This window comes from Rhamphochromis longiceps, linkage group LG14 (genome assembly GCF_057381845.1).
Source record: "Rhamphochromis longiceps isolate RC_006_pf linkage group LG14, R_longiceps_female_GT1.1, whole genome shotgun sequence".
In the NCBI taxonomy this organism is placed as follows: Eukaryota; Metazoa; Chordata; class Actinopteri; order Cichliformes; family Cichlidae; genus Rhamphochromis; species Rhamphochromis longiceps.
The window spans coordinates 7,247,434-7,268,626 of NC_140570.1; positions in this window are offsets into that span (position 1 = coordinate 7,247,434).

Here is a 21,193-nt window from a genome sequence, read left to right on the forward strand (position 1 = left end):
CTTTAAAGCTTATATTAGTCAGACTCTTTTTTTTTATTTTGGTGTACTTCTCTAACAGTATGTGCACACCTACCAGGCAAAGCACAGATGTGAGTCAAGTTCCTGAAAGTGTAAGACGAGAAATAACATGTTAGTTGTCTGTACAGTGTTATCAGACTAACAAAAAAACAAAGCCCACACGACATGATACACTGAACTTATAGTCAGCAGGGTAATTATAGAGTAATATAGCACACCAGCTGATACAGCAGCCATTTTATAATTCAAACTAATTAACTGAAGTATTTATTTAAGTACTTATATAAGGCTACTGTTAGACTGTTACTAGCCTTAGCATCGCTGCTAACGCTAGCATTCCTGCTAGCGTTAGCACTTCAGTTAGTGTTAGCACTGCTGGTAGAACTAGCACTCTTACTGTTAAAACTGAGGCACAATGGCAATAATAAAGCTCATTTGTTACTTTTGTCTCACTGACCGCCAATAAATATCACAGGAATATCACAGGAATATTCTTTTTGTCAGTTAAAAACTGCTAAGGCTAGTGTTGGCACTATAGCTAGCGTTAGCATTGATGCTAGCATTAGCATCGAAGCAGTTTGAACATCAATAATGAGCATATATATTTCTCTGTCATAGAGAGACAGAGAAAAAAATACACAAGACTCACCAGCATATAAATTGGTACTTTTTCTCTTTATGTCACTCATTCGCTTATACTCAGGAAAGAGGGCAACTGGCATTAAATGAGCAAATAAAAAGTCATCATCTTCAACTGTTTTATGGATTTTATTTTAAGACTACTTTGAGCGTATTTGTGGGGAGATAAACTATACAGACTAAAAACAGAGACATTAAATGAGATTAGATTATTTAAAATGTGGGAAAATACACTACAGACAGGTAGATGCTGTGAGCTTTAATTATCCAGTCAGAAAAGATTATTTTAAAGTCATCAACTGACTCAAACTGCCCAGATCTGAAAAACCTGTGTGGAGAAGACAAGTCCACCAATACACAATCAACTTGAATTTAACAGGGCAATAATTCAGGGCTCTATTCAGTTAGCCTATACTAACTACTGACATACTGTTAATCTGTGGCAAAAGCCTGTCAAACCTGTCTTATTGTACCTATTGAAAAAGTTAATCTTACTACAACTGCTTAGATATAACACACATTTTTGATTTAATCTTGGCAGAGTGAGAGAGAGCTTGTTAAGCAGGCAGGTGTGAGCCTGGTTGCTATAGTGACTGCACCCAATGGCTCCATACACACGACACAGACATGCACCTCACTTTTGCTGCTTAAAATGAACAGAAAAGTCAGGCCGAAACAAATCGTTCCCATATGAAAAGTACAAGTCGTATTGACGAAATTCTTTCACCGTGAGCGACAGCAGCTTCTAGTCTACTGAATTCTCAGTTTTCATGCCTGTGGAGTTTATTATATGGACGTGGTGACAGTGGAAAGACACCATGCTCTTCTGATTTTCAAACGAACCTTCTGAGCCATTTTAACATTAGAGTCTATGGAAGAGTTGGAGGGAGGAGGCTGTGCATTGGTGACATTTACGAAAGAACCATAACACCTAGTACAATAGTAAACACATTGGATGAAAGAGGACAGCGATGGCTACGTTTTGAGGGTAAAATCATACCTGTAGAGCAAACGCTGCGGACACAGCAGCAGTTTTAAAAAAGATTTTAAGATTAATTTTTTTGCTCCTCTCACTCTAGCAGTTGAGCTGTCTCACTCTAGCCCCAACATTCCGTCCCAAACATCATGAAACTTAAACTGGAACTGAAGAAAAAGTATAATAGATATTGAAAAGATAAATACAAGTTCAATAGTTGAATGTCTTGTCTTCGTTTTAAAGTTTGAATGGTGGCTCTATGTCAATGTATGTGGAAGTAGATACAGTTTAAAGAGGAGGAATTTGAATGAGAATTTGAAGGGTCTCCCCATTGAAATACATTATAAATTTTTGTTAAATAAAGTTGAATAAAATAAAAAATATAAATGTTAAAAATGAGAAAAATAGAAGCAGTGTTGTCCAAAAGAATAGGAATCTAACGGTGTTTGAATGGTTTTGCTAAGTTGAACGGTTTTGAAGGAGATAGATTACAAAAAACGTACGGAATACAGAATAATAAATAAAATAGAATAAAGATTAGAAGAACAATACTGTGAATGCTTTTCAAGCATTCACACTAATTAAAAAATATAAATGTTAAAAATGAGAAAAATACAAGCAGTCATGTCTAAAAGAAGAGCAATCTAACGGTGTTTGAATGCTTTTACAGCATTCACACTAATTAAGAACAGAAGAGCAAAAAGGACACTTACCATAAGACAAACAGCATTAACGTTTTTCTGTGATGTCACAAAGCCATTTGTGACATCACAGAATTGCCTTTGAAGATAGCTGTAGGGGGCGGAGTCAGGTTTCAAGAAAACCTATAAATACACCCCATGTAGACAGAAACTGTAAGTTTGAGTTTCCATTTGGAACCCACATTACCTAGTTGAGTAGATAACTGGTTGCACTTGATAACTTTGCGCAAACAATATAAATACAAATTAAATACATTCATTTAAAAATAGCTGCCACACTAGAATTACAGCATAAAAAAATTGAAAAATTAAGGAGAAGAGAAAAACACCTCATGGCTTTAAACAAGGAACAGCAGAAGACAATATCAAAATTTGTTAAGGTGTGTAGAGAACGTGTGGATGATATTTCGAGCCTTAAACAGGAAGCCCGCGCCCATCTCTCACAAGTAGACCAACTAAGAAAACGTATGGCTCAATGTGAGATGAAGGCTGCAGGATCAGAGAAATATGAGAAAAAAATCCTGGACCTTCAAAAGAAATGCAAAGACTTGGAAAGGAAACATGCCACTGAAAAAAAGAGACGGGAGCAGAAAGAAAAAGATGTGGAATTTCTGTCTCGTCTTCAAGGCAAAGTCAATAGACTGAGCAAAGAAAATGAGGCCTTGAAGCAAGAATTAAAGCAAGTGACCACTGAAAAAAACCTAAAAGTAAAAGAACTGAAGGAAAAAGAAAAACAGATAAAAAATGAGCTTAGAGTCCAGGACCAGCTCAAAGAAGAGAGGGTCAACTTTGAAAAAAGGACATCAGAATATCTTGTAGAGGCTAGCACGCTGTTTCAATGTAGAGACAGACTTAAAACAGTGGAGGCACTAGAAGAGAAATTAAAAGCTGAAATTAAAACATGGCAAAAAAAAGCAGAGGATTTTGAAGAGCAAAAGGACAGGGTCATTATGGAGAAAAGCGCATTGATAATGAAAAATAATGAACTGTCAGATTTGCTTTTGGGAAAGGACTTGGACAATAACAAACTAGTAAAAGAGTTAAAAGGAAAACGAGAGGAAATAGAAAGTCAGACAAAGGAAGCCTCAAAGCAGCTTTCTAACACGCAACACCTGGAGAAAGTCCTGCAGATGAAAAATGAACAAATAGCCAAACTTGAAAGTGAGAGGCGGGAATCCTTCAAGAAAATGACATCCCAAGATCATGAGATCGTCAGTCTGAGAAATGCTCTGAAAGAAACAGAACACAGACTAAAAATACAGATGACGCACGACGAGTTTTGGAATGAAAAACTTAATAAGGAGTTATCTGAGGCTAAGACCGTGATCAGTCAATTTAAGGACACCATAGAGTCACTGACAAAAGACACAGAACAAAAGAATAGTGAACGAGAAGTGATTCAAGCAGAGCTATCCAAGTCTCAGACCAGGTATTTTGCTGTGAAAAATCAACTGGAGCTCATCAAACAAAAGCAGGCAGAAGCGCAGACGGCACAGGCCAAACAACTTGCCTGTGTCAACAAGGAGCGCAAGGTAGTTAAGAAAAGGCTGGTCCAGATTTTGGCAGACAAAGAAAAGGTGGACAAAGAGCTCACACACTACAAAGAAATTGTGTTTCAGCAGCAACAAAACATAAAAGAGCTGGAAACTGAAATTCAAATGAGTTCAACTCAAAGACAAACGATTGAAGGACAAAAACAGGAAATTGACCGTCTGACGAAGCAGGTAAAGGACCTGCGTGAGGAGAATTCCTTAAAGGTTGCCATTGAGCTGCACAAATACGCTGCAAAAACACAGGAAAAAATCTTCTCGCAGTGGCGAACAAACAGACTTAACGCTAAAAGAAAAATGCACATGTCCAGTCACGCATTAGTATTTGAACAGCGCCGCCGGGACCGCCTGTTATGCAAATATAAACAACTGGTCACAGAAAAGGACAAAGAAATTAAAGAACTGCGGTCAACGCTGAATCAGGAGGCTGCACTTCAAAACAAAGATGCCATACAGAAACTCCACAGATGTGAGTGGGAAAATCGCGACCTCAAAAAGCAGTTAGTAACAACACAGCGAATCCTTTCTGTATATGAGGCTAAGAACAGCAGCCTTGTAGAAGAAAATAAACAACTGACACTTGAGGTCAGCGCAAAGCACGCCCCGCTACCTCAGATTTCCACCAAGGCCAAGTCAAACTCTATGGCGAAATCATATCAGCAGTCTGAGGTTGGGCGCTCAACCAGATTCATCTCAAGCATTCCTCAAAAGACAGAAAAAAAGGTTTATTTCCTCCCTCCTCTCGTAGGCAAAACGTTGGCATTGCAGAATGTAAGCAGTAGACCCTCCAGATTAACCAACACACCCCCATAATTAAGTAACAGACCCCATCAGCCGGGTCATCACACCAGTAAGAACCCTGCTGCCCTGTTCCCACACCAGAAAGAACAATTTTAAACAATAATTCCCATTCATACATTGAAAGAAATAATCAGTTTTTAGACTGGTCAACAAACACAAACTGACTTTTTAAAAAATTAAAACTCAATCACTAAGAGATATGGTTAAAAACAATGCTAAAAATACACTGAGGCAATTACCTCTCTAACCCAGGAGGACCTGTATTTCCCTTAACACCAAAAATAGTAGACAACACTAAATAATAACATCTGTTTGCTGTGAGGAAGTGACATGAACACGTTCCATCTGTGTCACTACCTCACCCCCAACCAGTCGCGGCAGATGACTGCCCCTTTCTGAGCCTGGTTCTGCCGGAGGTCTCTGCCTGTTAATAGGCAGTTTTTCCTCCCCACTGTCGCCAAGTGCTTGCTCATAGGGGGTCCTCGGATTGTTGGGGTTTCTGTAATATTGTAGGGTCTTTACCTTACAATATCAAGTGCCTTGAAGCATCTTCTTGTGAACTGGCACTATGCAAATAAAAAATTATTGGACTGAACTGATTTTCCTTTTGTTTATTAAGTCTGAGTGGTTGTGTTTTAGCACTTTTGATCTACTTCTATACATTGTATTCATTCCTTGAAACGAAGTAATAATTCTAAACTTTCCACTGTGATTCTAAAACCTTAGCAGAGAGCAGAGTGATAGGTTTGTAGCTTGAACCTATTCGCTGGAACGTTGAAGACAATATAATTACACAGCAAAGCTAGACACAAGTAGGCAAAGTTCTTCATGTTTCTCGTGCACGGGAGAGAACCGGACAGGCGCCGTTCCTTCGCTTGACCCCAGTTGCTCTCTTCGTTCTCCCGTAACACTGTTCTTTTATTGAGGTTACATGAATATGCATCGGTTCATTAACATATGACGTCTACATACACACAAAGAGTACCTTGCCTGTGTGTGTGTGTGTGTGTGTGTGTATGTGTGTTTGTGTGTGTCACAAAGCCATTTGTGACATCACAGAATTGCCTTTGAAGATAGCTGTAGGGGGCGGAGTCAGGTTCCAAGAAAACCTATAAATACACCCCATGTTGACAGAAACTGTAAGTTTGAGTTTCCATTTGGAACCCACATTACCTAGTTGAGTAGATAACTGGTTGCACTTGATAACTTTGCGCAAACAATATAAATACAAATTAAATACATTCATTTAAAAATAGCTGCCACACTAGAATTACAGCATAAAAAAATTGAAAAATTAAGGAGAAGAGAAAAACACCTCATGGCTTTAAACAAGGAACAGCAGAAGACAATATCAAAATTTGTTAAGGTGTGTAGAGAACGTGTGGATGATATTTCGAGCCTTAAACAGGAAGCCCGCGCCCATCTCTCACAAGTAGACCAACTAAGAAAACGTATGGCTCAATGTGAGATGAAGGCTGCAGGATCAGAGAAATATGAGAAAAAAATCCTGGACCTTCAAAAGAAATGCAAAGACTTGGAAAGGAAACATGCCACTGAAAAAAAGAGACGGGAGCAGAAAGAAAAAGATGTGGAATTTCTGTCTCGTCTTCAAGGCAAAGTCAATAGACTGAGCAAAGAAAATGAGGCCTTGAAGCAAGAATTAAAGCAAGTGACCACTGAAAAAAACCTAAAAGTAAAAGAACTGAAGGAAAAAGAAAAACAGATAAAAAATGAGCTTAGAGTCCAGGACCAGCTCAAAGAAGAGAGGGTCAACTTTGAAAAAAGGACATCAGAATATCTTGTAGAGGCTAGCACGCTGTTTCAATGTAGAGACAGACTTAAAACAGTGGAGGCACTAGAAGAGAAATTAAAAGCTGAAATTAAAACATGGCAAAAAAAAGCAGAGGATTTTGAAGAGCAAAAGGACAGGGTCATTATGGAGAAAAGCGCATTGATAATGAAAAATAATGAACTGTCAGATTTGCTTTTGGGAAAGGACTTGGACAATAACAAACTAGTAAAAGAGTTAAAAGGAAAACGAGAGGAAATAGAAAGTCAGACAAAGGAAGCCTCAAAGCAGCTTTCTAACACGCAACACCTGGAGAAAGTCCTGCAGATGAAAAATGAACAAATAGCCAAACTTGAAAGTGAGAGGCGGGAATCCTTCAAGAAAATGACATCCCAAGATCATGAGATCGTCAGTCTGAGAAATGCTCTGAAAGAAACAGAACACAGACTAAAAATACAGATGACGCACGACGAGTTTTGGAATGAAAAACTTAATAAGGAGTTATCTGAGGCTAAGACCGTGATCAGTCAATTTAAGGACACCATAGAGTCACTGACAAAAGACACAGAACAAAAGAATAGTGAACGAGAAGTGATTCAAGCAGAGCTATCCAAGTCTCAGACCAGGTATTTTGCTGTGAAAAATCAACTGGAGCTCATCAAACAAAAGCAGGCAGAAGCGCAGACGGCACAGGCCAAACAACTTGCCTGTGTCAACAAGGAGCGCAAGGTAGTTAAGAAAAGGCTGGTCCAGATTTTGGCAGACAAAGAAAAGGTGGACAAAGAGCTCACACACTACAAAGAAATTGTGTTTCAGCAGCAACAAAACATAAAAGAGCTGGAAACTGAAATTCAAATGAGTTCAACTCAAAGACAAACGATTGAAGGACAAAAACAGGAAATTGACCGTCTGACGAAGCAGGTAAAGGACCTGCGTGAGGAGAATTCCTTAAAGGTTGCCATTGAGCTGCACAAATACGCTGCAAAAACACAGGAAAAAATCTTCTCGCAGTGGCGAACAAACAGACTTAACGCTAAAAGAAAAATGCACATGTCCAGTCACGCATTAGTATTTGAACAGCGCCGCCGGGACCGCCTGTTATGCAAATATAAACAACTGGTCACAGAAAAGGACAAAGAAATTAAAGAACTGCGGTCAACGCTGAATCAGGAGGCTGCACTTCAAAACAAAGATGCCATACAGAAACTCCACAGATGTGAGTGGGAAAATCGCGACCTCAAAAAGCAGTTAGTAACAACACAGCGAATCCTTTCTGTATATGAGGCTAAGAACAGCAGCCTTGTAGAAGAAAATAAACAACTGACACTTGAGGTCAGCGCAAAGCACGCCCCGCTACCTCAGATTTCCACCAAGGCCAAGTCAAACTCTATGGCGAAATCATATCAGCAGTCTGAGGTTGGGCGCTCAACCAGATTCATCTCAAGCATTCCTCAAAAGACAGAAAAAAAGGTTTATTTCCTCCCTCCTCTCGTAGGCAAAACGTTGGCATTGCAGAATGTAAGCAGTAGACCCTCCAGATTAACCAACACACCCCCATAATTAAGTAACAGACCCCATCAGCCGGGTCATCACACCAGTAAGAACCCTGCTGCCCTGTTCCCACACCAGAAAGAACAATTTTAAACAATAATTCCCATTCATACATTGAAAGAAATAATCAGTTTTTAGACTGGTCAACAAACACAAACTGACTTTTTAAAAAATTAAAACTCAATCACTAAGAGATATGGTTAAAAACAATGCTAAAAATACACTGAGGCAATTACCTCTCTAACCCAGGAGGACCTGTATTTCCCTTAACACCAAAAATAGTAGACAACACTAAATAATAACATCTGTTTGCTGTGAGGAAGTGACATGAACACGTTCCATCTGTGTCACTACCTCACCCCCAACCAGTCGCGGCAGATGACTGCCCCTTTCTGAGCCTGGTTCTGCCGGAGGTCTCTGCCTGTTAATAGGCAGTTTTTCCTCCCCACTGTCGCCAAGTGCTTGCTCATAGGGGGTCCTCGGATTGTTGGGGTTTCTGTAATATTGTAGGGTCTTTACCTTACAATATCAAGTGCCTTGAAGCATCTTCTTGTGAACTGGCACTATGCAAATAAAAAATTATTGGACTGAACTGATTTTCCTTTTGTTTATTAAGTCTGAGTGGTTGTGTTTTAGCACTTTTGATCTACTTCTATACATTGTATTCATTCCTTGAAACGAAGTAATAATTCTAAACTTTCCACTGTGATTCTAAAACCTTAGCAGAGAGCAGAGTGATAGGTTTGTAGCTTGAACCTATTCGCTGGAACGTTGAAGACAATATAATTACACAGCAAAGCAAGACACAAGTAGGCAAAGTTCTTCATGTTTCTCGTGCACGGGAGAGAACCGGACAGGCGCCGTTCCTTCGCTTGACCCCAGTTGCTCTCTTCGTTCTCCCGTAACACTGTTCTTTTATTGAGGTTACATGAATATGCATCGGTTCATTAACATATGACGTCTACATACACACAAAGAGTACCTTGCCTGTGTGTGTGTATGTGTGTGTGTGTGTGTGTGTGTGTGTGTGTATGTGTGTGTGTATGTGTGTATGTATGTGTGTGTGTGTATGTGTGTGTGTATGTGTGTTTGTGTGTGTCACAAAGCCATTTGTGACATCACAGAATTGCCTTTGAAGATAGCTGTAGGGGGCGGAGTCAGGTTCCAAGAAAACCTATAAATACACCCCATGTTGACAGAAACTGTAAGTTTGAGTTTCCATTTGGAACCCACATTACCTAGTTGAGTAGATAACTGGTTGCACTTGATAACTTTGCGCAAACAATATAAATACAAATTAAATACATTCATTTAAAAATAGCTGCCACACTAGAATTACAGCATAAAAAAATTGAAAAATTAAGGAGAAGAGAAAAACACCTCATGGCTTTAAACAAGGAACAGCAGAAGACAATATCAAAATTTGTTAAGGTGTGTAGAGAACGTGTGGATGATATTTCGAGCCTTAAACAGGAAGCCCGCGCCCATCTCTCACAAGTAGACCAACTAAGAAAACGTATGGCTCAATGTGAGATGAAGGCTGCAGGATCAGAGAAATATGAGAAAAAAATCCTGGACCTTCAAAAGAAATGCAAAGACTTGGAAAGGAAACATGCCACTGAAAAAAAGAGACGGGAGCAGAAAGAAAAAGATGTGGAATTTCTGTCTCGTCTTCAAGGCAAAGTCAATAGACTGAGCAAAGAAAATGAGGCCTTGAAGCAAGAATTAAAGCAAGTGACCACTGAAAAAAACCTAAAAGTAAAAGAACTGAAGGAAAAAGAAAAACAGATAAAAAATGAGCTTAGAGTCCAGGACCAGCTCAAAGAAGAGAGGGTCAACTTTGAAAAAAGGACATCAGAATATCTTGTAGAGGCTAGCACGCTGTTTCAATGTAGAGACAGACTTAAAACAGTGGAGGCACTAGAAGAGAAATTAAAAGCTGAAATTAAAACATGGCAAAAAAAAGCAGAGGATTTTGAAGAGCAAAAGGACAGGGTCATTATGGAGAAAAGCGCATTGATAATGAAAAATAATGAACTGTCAGATTTGCTTTTGGGAAAGGACTTGGACAATAACAAACTAGTAAAAGAGTTAAAAGGAAAACGAGAGGAAATAGAAAGTCAGACAAAGGAAGCCTCAAAGCAGCTTTCTAACACGCAACACCTGGAGAAAGTCCTGCAGATGAAAAATGAACAAATAGCCAAACTTGAAAGTGAGAGGCGGGAATCCTTCAAGAAAATGACATCCCAAGATCATGAGATCGTCAGTCTGAGAAATGCTCTGAAAGAAACAGAACACAGACTAAAAATACAGATGACGCACGACGAGTTTTGGAATGAAAAACTTAATAAGGAGTTATCTGAGGCTAAGACCGTGATCAGTCAATTTAAGGACACCATAGAGTCACTGACAAAAGACACAGAACAAAAGAATAGTGAACGAGAAGTGATTCAAGCAGAGCTATCCAAGTCTCAGACCAGGTATTTTGCTGTGAAAAATCAACTGGAGCTCATCAAACAAAAGCAGGCAGAAGCGCAGACGGCACAGGCCAAACAACTTGCCTGTGTCAACAAGGAGCGCAAGGTAGTTAAGAAAAGGCTGGTCCAGATTTTGGCAGACAAAGAAAAGGTGGACAAAGAGCTCACACACTACAAAGAAATTGTGTTTCAGCAGCAACAAAACATAAAAGAGCTGGAAACTGAAATTCAAATGAGTTCAACTCAAAGACAAACGATTGAAGGACAAAAACAGGAAATTGACCGTCTGACGAAGCAGGTAAAGGACCTGCGTGAGGAGAATTCCTTAAAGGTTGCCATTGAGCTGCACAAATACGCTGCAAAAACACAGGAAAAAATCTTCTCGCAGTGGCGAACAAACAGACTTAACGCTAAAAGAAAAATGCACATGTCCAGTCACGCATTAGTATTTGAACAGCGCCGCCGGGACCGCCTGTTATGCAAATATAAACAACTGGTCACAGAAAAGGACAAAGAAATTAAAGAACTGCGGTCAACGCTGAATCAGGAGGCTGCACTTCAAAACAAAGATGCCATACAGAAACTCCACAGATGTGAGTGGGAAAATCGCGACCTCAAAAAGCAGTTAGTAACAACACAGCGAATCCTTTCTGTATATGAGGCTAAGAACAGCAGCCTTGTAGAAGAAAATAAACAACTGACACTTGAGGTCAGCGCAAAGCACGCCCCGCTACCTCAGATTTCCACCAAGGCCAAGTCAAACTCTATGGCGAAATCATATCAGCAGTCTGAGGTTGGGCGCTCAACCAGATTCATCTCAAGCATTCCTCAAAAGACAGAAAAAAAGGTTTATTTCCTCCCTCCTCTCGTAGGCAAAACGTTGGCATTGCAGAATGTAAGCAGTAGACCCTCCAGATTAACCAACACACCCCCATAATTAAGTAACAGACCCCATCAGCCGGGTCATCACACCAGTAAGAACCCTGCTGCCCTGTTCCCACACCAGAAAGAACAATTTTAAACAATAATTCCCATTCATACATTGAAAGAAATAATCAGTTTTTAGACTGGTCAACAAACACAAACTGACTTTTTAAAAAATTAAAACTCAATCACTAAGAGATATGGTTAAAAACAATGCTAAAAATACACTGAGGCAATTACCTCTCTAACCCAGGAGGACCTGTATTTCCCTTAACACCAAAAATAGTAGACAACACTAAATAATAACATCTGTTTGCTGTGAGGAAGTGACATGAACACGTTCCATCTGTGTCACTACCTCACCCCCAACCAGTCGCGGCAGATGACTGCCCCTTTCTGAGCCTGGTTCTGCCGGAGGTCTCTGCCTGTTAATAGGCAGTTTTTCCTCCCCACTGTCGCCAAGTGCTTGCTCATAGGGGGTCCTCGGATTGTTGGGGTTTCTGTAATATTGTAGGGTCTTTACCTTACAATATCAAGTGCCTTGAAGCATCTTCTTGTGAACTGGCACTATGCAAATAAAAAATTATTGGACTGAACTGATTTTCCTTTTGTTTATTAAGTCTGAGTGGTTGTGTTTTAGCACTTTTGATCTACTTCTATACATTGTATTCATTCCTTGAAACGAAGTAATAATTCTAAACTTTCCACTGTGATTCTAAAACCTTAGCAGAGAGCAGAGTGATAGGTTTGTAGCTTGAACCTATTCGCTGGAACGTTGAAGACAATATAATTACACAGCAAAGCAAGACACAAGTAGGCAAAGTTCTTCATGTTTCTCGTGCACGGGAGAGAACCGGACAGGCGCCGTTCCTTCGCTTGACCCCAGTTGCTCTCTTCGTTCTCCCGTAACACTGTTCTTTTATTGAGGTTACATGAATATGCATCGGTTCATTAACATATGACGTCTACATACACACAAAGAGTACCTTGCCTGTGTGTGTGTATGTGTGTGTGTGTGTGTGTGTGTGTGTGTGTATGTGTGTGTGTATGTGTGTATGTATGTGTGTGTGTGTATGTGTGTGTGTATGTGTGTTTGTGTGTGTCACAAAGCCATTTGTGACATCACAGAATTGCCTTTGAAGATAGCTGTAGGGGGCGGAGTCAGGTTCCAAGAAAACCTATAAATACACCCCATGTTGACAGAAACTGTAAGTTTGAGTTTCCATTTGGAACCCACATTACCTAGTTGAGTAGATAACTGGTTGCACTTGATAACTTTGCGCAAACAATATAAATACAAATTAAATACATTCATTTAAAAATAGCTGCCACACTAGAATTACAGCATAAAAAAATTGAAAAATTAAGGAGAAGAGAAAAACACCTCATGGCTTTAAACAAGGAACAGCAGAAGACAATATCAAAATTTGTTAAGGTGTGTAGAGAACGTGTGGATGATATTTCGAGCCTTAAACAGGAAGCCCGCGCCCATCTCTCACAAGTAGACCAACTAAGAAAACGTATGGCTCAATGTGAGATGAAGGCTGCAGGATCAGAGAAATATGAGAAAAAAATCCTGGACCTTCAAAAGAAATGCAAAGACTTGGAAAGGAAACATGCCACTGAAAAAAAGAGACGGGAGCAGAAAGAAAAAGATGTGGAATTTCTGTCTCGTCTTCAAGGCAAAGTCAATAGACTGAGCAAAGAAAATGAGGCCTTGAAGCAAGAATTAAAGCAAGTGACCACTGAAAAAAACCTAAAAGTAAAAGAACTGAAGGAAAAAGAAAAACAGATAAAAAATGAGCTTAGAGTCCAGGACCAGCTCAAAGAAGAGAGGGTCAACTTTGAAAAAAGGACATCAGAATATCTTGTAGAGGCTAGCACGCTGTTTCAATGTAGAGACAGACTTAAAACAGTGGAGGCACTAGAAGAGAAATTAAAAGCTGAAATTAAAACATGGCAAAAAAAAGCAGAGGATTTTGAAGAGCAAAAGGACAGGGTCATTATGGAGAAAAGCGCATTGATAATGAAAAATAATGAACTGTCAGATTTGCTTTTGGGAAAGGACTTGGACAATAACAAACTAGTAAAAGAGTTAAAAGGAAAACGAGAGGAAATAGAAAGTCAGACAAAGGAAGCCTCAAAGCAGCTTTCTAACACGCAACACCTGGAGAAAGTCCTGCAGATGAAAAATGAACAAATAGCCAAACTTGAAAGTGAGAGGCGGGAATCCTTCAAGAAAATGACATCCCAAGATCATGAGATCGTCAGTCTGAGAAATGCTCTGAAAGAAACAGAACACAGACTAAAAATACAGATGACGCACGACGAGTTTTGGAATGAAAAACTTAATAAGGAGTTATCTGAGGCTAAGACCGTGATCAGTCAATTTAAGGACACCATAGAGTCACTGACAAAAGACACAGAACAAAAGAATAGTGAACGAGAAGTGATTCAAGCAGAGCTATCCAAGTCTCAGACCAGGTATTTTGCTGTGAAAAATCAACTGGAGCTCATCAAACAAAAGCAGGCAGAAGCGCAGACGGCACAGGCCAAACAACTTGCCTGTGTCAACAAGGAGCGCAAGGTAGTTAAGAAAAGGCTGGTCCAGATTTTGGCAGACAAAGAAAAGGTGGACAAAGAGCTCACACACTACAAAGAAATTGTGTTTCAGCAGCAACAAAACATAAAAGAGCTGGAAACTGAAATTCAAATGAGTTCAACTCAAAGACAAACGATTGAAGGACAAAAACAGGAAATTGACCGTCTGACGAAGCAGGTAAAGGACCTGCGTGAGGAGAATTCCTTAAAGGTTGCCATTGAGCTGCACAAATACGCTGCAAAAACACAGGAAAAAATCTTCTCGCAGTGGCGAACAAACAGACTTAATGCTAAAAGAAAAATGCACATGTCCAGTCACGCATTAGTATTTGAACAGCGCCGCCGGGACCGCCTGTTATGCAAATATAAACAACTGGTCACAGAAAAGGACAAAGAAATTAAAGAACTGCGGTCAACGCTGAATCAGGAGGCTGCACTTCAAAACAAAGATGCCATACAGAAACTCCACAGATGTGAGTGGGAAAATCGCGACCTCAAAAAGCAGTTAGTAACAACACAGCGAATCCTTTCTGTATATGAGGCTAAGAACAGCAGCCTTGTAGAAGAAAATAAACAACTGACACTTGAGGTCAGCGCAAAGCACGCCCCGCTACCTCAGATTTCCACCAAGGCCAAGTCAAACTCTATGGCGAAATCATATCAGCAGTCTGAGGTTGGGCGCTCAACCAGATTCATCTCAAGCATTCCTCAAAAGACAGAAAAAAAGGTTTATTTCCTCCCTCCTCTCGTAGGCAAAACGTTGGCATTGCAGAATGTAAGCAGTAGACCCTCCAGATTAACCAACACACCCCCATAATTAAGTAACAGACCCCATCAGCCGGGTCATCACACCAGTAAGAACCCTGCTGCCCTGTTCCCACACCAGAAAGAACAATTTTAAACAATAATTCCCATTCATACATTGAAAGAAATAATCAGTTTTTAGACTGGTCAACAAACACAAACTGACTTTTTAAAAAATTAAAACTCAATCACTAAGAGATATGGTTAAAAACAATGCTAAAAATACACTGAGGCAATTACCTCTCTAACCCAGGAGGACCTGTATTTCCCTTAACACCAAAAATAGTAGACAACACTAAATAATAACATCTGTTTGCTGTGAGGAAGTGACATGAACACGTTCCATCTGTGTCACTACCTCACCCCCAACCAGTCGGGGCAGATGACTGCCCCTTTCTGAGCCTGGTTCTGCCGGAGGTCTCTGCCTGTTAATAGGCAGTTTTTCCTCCCCACTGTCGCCAAGTGCTTGCTCATAGGGGGTCCTCGGATTGTTGGGGTTTCTGTAATATTGTAGGGTCTTTACCTTACAATATCAAGTGCCTTGAAGCATCTTCTTGTGAACTGGCACTATGCAAATAAAAAATTATTGGACTGAACTGATTTTCCTTTTGTTTATTAAGTCTGAGTGGTTGTGTTTTAGCACTTTTGATCTACTTCTATACATTGTATTCATTCCTTGAAACGAAGTAATAATTCTAAACTTTCCACTGTGATTCTAAAACCTTAGCAGAGAGCAGAGTGATAGGTTTGTAGCTTGAACCTATTCGCTGGAACGTTGAAGACAATATAATTACACAGCAAAGCAAGACACAAGTAGGCAAAGTTCTTCATGTTTCTCGTGCACGGGAGAGAACCGGACAGGCGCCGTTCCTTCGCTTGACCCCAGTTGCTCTCTTCGTTCTCCCGTAACACTGTTCTTTTATTGAGGTTACATGAATATGCATCGGTTCATTAACATATGACGTCTACATACACACAAAGAGTACCTTGCCTGTGTGTATGTGTGTGTGTGTGTGTGTGTGTGTGTGTGTATGTGTGTGTGTATGTGTGTGTGTGTGTGTGTATGTATGTGTGTGTGTATGTGTGTGTGTATGTGTGTTTGTGTGTGTCACAAAGCCATTTGTGACATCACAGAATTGCCTTTGAAGATAGCTGTAGGGGGCGGAGTCAGGTTCCAAGAAAACCTATAAATACACCCCATGTTGACAGAAACTGTAAGTTTGAGTTTCCATTTGGAACCCACATTACCTAGTTGAGTAGATAACTGGTTGCACTTGATAACTTTGCGCAAACAATATAAATACAAATTAAATACATTCATTTAAAAATAGCTGCCACACTAGAATTACAGCATAAAAAAATTGAAAAATTAAGGAGAAGAGAAAAACACCTCATGGCTTTAAACAAGGAACAGCAGAAGACAATATCAAAATTTGTTAAGGTGTGTAGAGAACGTGTGGATGATATTTCGAGCCTTAAACAGGAAGCCCGCGCCCATCTCTCACAAGTAGACCAACTAAGAAAACGTATGGCTCAATGTGAGATGAAGGCTGCAGGATCAGAGAAATATGAGAAAAAAATCCTGGACCTTCAAAAGAAATGCAAAGACTTGGAAAGGAAACATGCCACTGAAAAAAAGAGACGGGAGCAGAAAGAAAAAGATGTGGAATTTCTGTCTCGTCTTCAAGGCAAAGTCAATAGACTGAGCAAAGAAAATGAGGCCTTGAAGCAAGAATTAAAGCAAGTGACCACTGAAAAAAACCTAAAAGTAAAAGAACTGAAGGAAAAAGAAAAACAGATAAAAAATGAGCTTAGAGTCCAGGACCAGCTCAAAGAAGAGAGGGTCAACTTTGAAAAAAGGACATCAGAATATCTTGTAGAGGCTAGCACGCTGTTTCAATGTAGAGACAGACTTAAAACAGTGGAGGCACTAGAAGAGAAATTAAAAGCTGAAATTAAAACATGGCAAAAAAAAGCAGAGGATTTTGAAGAGCAAAAGGACAGGGTCATTATGGAGAAAAGCGCATTGATAATGAAAAATAATGAACTGTCAGATTTGCTTTTGGGAAAGGACTTGGACAATAACAAACTAGTAAAAGAGTTAAAAGGAAAACGAGAGGAAATAGAAAGTCAGACAAAGGAAGCCTCAAAGCAGCTTTCTAACACGCAACACCTGGAGAAAGTCCTGCAGATGAAAAATGAACAAATAGCCAAACTTGAAAGTGAGAGGCGGGAATCCTTCAAGAAAATGACATCCCAAGATCATGAGATCGTCAGTCTGAGAAATGCTCTGAAAGAAACAGAACACAGACTAAAAATACAGATGACGCACGACGAGTTTTGGAATGAAAAACTTAATAAGGAGTTATCTGAGGCTAAGACCGTGATCAGTCAATTTAAGGACACCATAGAGTCACTGACAAAAGACACAGAACAAAAGAATAGTGAACGAGAAGTGATTCAAGCAGAGCTATCCAAGTCTCAGACCAGGTATTGTGCTGTGAAAAATCAACTGGAGCTCATCAAACAAAAGCAGGCAGAAGCGCAGACGGCACAGGCCAAACAACTTGCCTGTGTCAACAAGGAGCGCAAGGTAGTTAAGAAAAGGCTGGTCCAGATTTTGGCAGACAAAGAAAAGGTGGACAAAGAGCTCACACACTACAAAGAAATTGTGTTTCAGCAGCAACAAAACATAAAAGAGCTGGAAACTGAAATTCAAATGAGTTCAACTCAAAGACAAACGATTGAAGGACAAAAACAGGAAATTGACCGTCTGACGAAGCAGGTAAAGGACCTGCGTGAGGAGAATTCCTTAAAGGTTGCCATTGAGCTGCACAAATACGCTGCAAAAACACAGGAAAAAATCTTCTCGCAGTGGCGAACAAACAGACTTAACGCTAAAAGAAAAATGCACATGTCCAGTCACGCATTAGTATTTGAACAGCGCCGCCGGGACCGCCTGTTATGCAAATATAAACAACTGGTCACAGAAAAGGACAAAGAAATTAAAGAACTGCGGTCAACGCTGAATCAGGAGGCTGCACTTCAAAACAAAGATGCCATACAGAAACTCCACAGATGTGAGTGGGAAAATCGCGACCTCAAAAAGCAGTTAGTAACAACACAGCGAATCCTTTCTGTATATGAGGCTAAGAACAGCAGCCTTGTAGAAGAAAATAAACAACTGACACTTGAGGTCAGCGCAAAGCACGCCCCGCTACCTCAGATTTCCACCAAGGCCAAGTCAAACTCTATGGCGAAATCATATCAGCAGTCTGAGGTTGGGCGCTCAACCAGATTCATCTCAAGCATTCCTCAAAAGACAGAAAAAAAGGTTTATTTCCTCCCTCCTCTCGTAGGCAAAACATTGGCATTGCAGAATGTAAGCAGTAGACCCTCCAGATTAACCAACACACCCCCATAATTAAGTAACAGACCCCATCAGCCGGGTCATCACACCAGTAAGAACCCTGCTGCCCTGTTCCCACACCAGAAAGAACAATTTTAAACAATAATTCCCATTCATACATTGAAAGAAATAATCAGTTTTTAGACTGGTCAACAAACACAAACTGACTTTTTAAAAAATTAAAACTCAATCACTAAGAGATATGGTTAAAAACAATGCTAAAAATACACTGAGGCAATTACCTCTCTAACCCAGGAGGACCTGTATTTCCCTTAACACCAAAAATAGTAGACAACACTAAATAATAACATCTGTTTGCTGTGAGGAAGTGACATGAACACGTTCCATCTGTGTCACTACCTCACCCCCAACCAGTCGCGGCAGATGACTGCCCCTTTCTGAGCCTGGTTCTGCCGGAGGTCTCTGCCTGTTAATAGGCAGTTTTTCCTCCCCACTGTCGCCAAGTGCTTGCTCATAGGGGGTCCTCGGATTGTTGGGGTTTCTGTAATATTGTAGGGTCTTTACCTTACAATATCAAGTGCCTTGAAGCATCTTCTTGTGAACTGGCACTATGCAAATAAAAAATTATTGGACTGAACTGATTTTCCTTTTGTTTATTAAGTCTGAGTGGTTGTGTTTTAGCACTTTTGATCTACTTCTATACATTGTATTCATTCCTTGAAACGAAGTAATAATTCTAAACTTTCCACTGTGATTCTAAAACCTTAGCAGAGAGCAGAGTGATAGGTTTGTAGCTTGAACCTATTCGCTGGAACGTTGAAGACAATATAATTACACAGCAAAGCAAGACACAAGTAGGCAAAGTTCTTCATGTTTCTCGTGCACGGGAGAGAACCGGACAGGCGCCGTTCCTTCGCTTGACCCCAGTTGCTCTCTTCGTTCTCCCGTAACACTGTTCTTTTATTGAGGTTACATGAATATGCATCGGATCATTAACATATGACGTCTACATACACACAAAGAGTACCTTGCCTGTGTGTGTGTATGTGTGTGTGTGTGTGTGTGTGTGTGTGTGTGTGTGTGTGTGTGTGTGTATGTGTGTGTGTGTGTGTGTATGTATGTGTATGTGTGTATGTGTGTTTGTGTGTGTCACAAAGCCATTTGTGACATCACAGAATTGCCTTTGAAGATAGCTGTAGGGGGCGGAGTCAGGTTCCAAGAAAACCTATAAATACACCCCATGTTGACAGAAACTGTAAGTTTGAGTTTCCATTTGGAACCCACATTACCTAGTTGAGTAGATAACTGGTTGCACTTGATAACTTTGCGCAAACAATATAAATACAAATTAAATACATTCATTTAAAAATAGCTGCCACACTAGAATTACAGCATAAAAAAATTGAAAAATTAAGGAGAAGAGAAAAACACCTCATGGCTTTAAACAAGGAACAGCAGAAGACAATATCAAAATTTGTTAAGGTGTGTAGAGAACGTGTGGATGATATTTCGAGCCTTAAACAGGAAGCCCGCGCCCATCTCTCACAAGTAGACCAACTAAGAAAACGTATGGCTCAATGTGAGATGAAGGCTGCAGGATCAGAGAAATATGAGAAAAAAATCCTGGACCTTCAAAAGAAATGCAAAGACTTGGAAAGGAAACATGCCACTGAAAAAAAGAGACGGGAGCAGAAAGAAAAAGATGTGGAATTTCTGTCTCGTCTTCAAGGCAAAGTCAATAGACTGAGCAAAGAAAATGAGGCCTTGAAGCAAGAATTAAAGCAAGTGACCACTGAAAAAAACCTAAAAGTAAAAGAACTGAAGGAAAAAGAAAAACAGATAAAAAATGAGCTTAGAGTCCAGGACCAGCTCAAAGAAGAGAGGGTCAACTTTGAAAAAAGGACATCAGAATATCTTGTAGAGGCTAGCACGCTGTTTCAATGTAGAGACAGACTTAAAACAGTGGAGGCACTAGAAGAGAAATTAAAAGCTGAAATTAAAACATGGCAAAAAAAAGCAGAGGATTTTGAAGAGCAAAAGGACAGGGTCATTATGGAGAAAAGCGCATTGATAATGAAAAATAATGAACTGTCAGATTTGCTTTTGGGAAAGGACTTGGACAATAACAAACTAGTAAAAGAGTTAAAAGGAAAACGAGAGGAAATAGAAAGTCAGACAAAGGAAGCCTCAAAGCAGCTTTCTAACACGCAACACCTGGAGAAAGTCCTGCAGATGAAAAATGAACAAATAGCCAAACTTGAAAGTGAGAGGCGGGAATCCTTCAAGAAAATGACATCCCAAGATCATGAGATCGTCAGTCTGAGAAATGCTCTGAAAGAAACAGAACACAGACTAAAAATACAGATGACGCACGACGAGTTTTGGAATGAAAAACTTAATAAGGAGTTATCTGAGGCTAAGACCGTGATCAGTCAATTTAAGGACACCATAGAGTCACTGACAAAAGACACAGAACAAAAGAATAGTGAACGAGAAGTGATTCAAGCAGAGCTATCCAAGTCTCAGACCAGGTATTTTGCTGTGAAAAATCAACTGGAGCTCATCAAACAAAAGCAGGCAGAAGCGCAGACGGCACAGGCCAAACAACTTGCCTGTGTCAACAAGGAGCGCAAGGTAGTTAAGAAAAGGCTGGTCCAGATTTTGGCAGACAAAGAAAAGGTGGACAAAGAGCTCACACACTACAAAGAAATTGTGTTTCAGCAGCAACAAAACATAAAAGAGCTGGAAACTGAAATTCAAATGAGTTCAACTCAAAGACAAACGATTGAAGGACAAAAACAGGAAATTGACCGTCTGACGAAGCAGGTAAAGGACCTGCGTGAGGAGAATTCCTTAAAGGTTGCCATTGAGCTGCACAAATACGCTGCAAAAACACAGGAAAAAATCTTCTCGCAGTGGCGAACAAACAGACTTAACGCTAAAAGAAAAATGCACATGTCCAGTCACGCATTAGTATTTGAACAGCGCCGCC